The 1,138-nt window shown below is 39.6% G+C and overlaps 1 non-coding gene across 1 annotated transcript; it reads left to right on the top strand.

The window, feature by feature from the left end:
- The first annotated feature begins 770 nt into the window (after nucleotides 1-770).
- Nucleotides 771-879, top strand: LOC115942417 (U6 spliceosomal RNA). The gene has a single exon (XR_004077021.1). It is a non-coding gene; the product is annotated as a U6 spliceosomal RNA (small nuclear RNA).
- Nucleotides 880-1,138: the final 259 nt, after the last annotated feature.

The raw sequence follows: 1,138 nt of genomic DNA, 5'->3' as shown, positions 1-1,138 counted from the left end.
GGACACATGAGAAAGCCTAGCAGAAAGTAAAAATCAGGTAAGACCTGTAAACTCCCTGAACTTTGAATTTGCTGCCTGACCCACACACAATTCCATCAACAAACCATGGAAGACAATACCGGCCCAAGGTGCTTCAGGACAACCTCTAAAAAAGCACTGGCTGACCACTAAGCTATCCTGACCCCAGGTAGGACACCTAGGAAGCCAGGCTTAAAAATAAAAAGAATTTTTTAAAAACTGAAGAGAAATATCAGTGGGCTACACACTGTGCATTCTGTGAAGACAGACTCTACAGAATTAGTCCAGGCAGGCCATTAAAGAAAAAAAAAAGAAAGAAAGAAAGAAGAAAGAAAGGAAAGAAAGAAAGAAAGAAAGAAAGAAAGAGAGAGAGAAAGAAAGAAAGAAAGAAAGAAAGAAAAGAAAGAAAATCACAATGGCCTCTGTGAGTGGTGGTACCAGAACCTGAGCTTAACCTTTTGAGGACCTGCTGACTATTTTCCAAAGTGGCTGCACCCACTAGGATGGCTATGATAAAAAAAAAAAAGGACAATAAACAAGTGTTGGCAAGGATGGGGAGAAAACTGTGGTGGGAATGTAAAATGGTGTGACTGCTTTAGAAAACCGTGTAACAGTTCCTCAAAAGGTTAATCATATAGTAACCATATATGACCCAAAAAGTGGAAACAACTCTAAAATGTCCATCAACTGATAAACGAGATAAGTTACTGTGAAACTGAATAAAGGAAACCTCATTTAAAATGCAGTCATGTGTGCTTGCTTCAGCAGCACATATACTAGAACTTGGAATGATATAGAGAAGATTAGCACAGGCCCCTGCTCAAGGATGACCCGCAAATTCGTGAAGCATTCCATATTTTATTTTTAAAAATGAAATGAAATGAAACGAAATAAAATAAAATAAAATAAAATAAAAAGCTGTCAGGAGGCCAGAAGGGGGAGCTCTTATGCCACACCACTCCTTGTACCCCTTTGCAGACCCAAGGGTAAGAAACTTACTTTACTATCCCAGCAGGATGGAGGAAGATTTTTTCCTTGCCCAGCAACAGCCCAGGCAATGAGAGACTATTACAACTCAGCCAATGAAAAGCCACTACACTTCAAACTCCCAGTTTACTCC

Source organism: Leptonychotes weddellii, chromosome X (assembly GCF_054177405.1).
Source record: "Leptonychotes weddellii isolate Sample4059 chromosome X, ASM5417740v2, whole genome shotgun sequence".
In the NCBI taxonomy this organism is placed as follows: domain Eukaryota; kingdom Metazoa; phylum Chordata; class Mammalia; order Carnivora; family Phocidae; genus Leptonychotes; species Leptonychotes weddellii.
The sequence above is the reverse complement of the archived record's forward strand: the minus strand, read 5'-3'. Positions and strand labels throughout refer to the sequence as shown.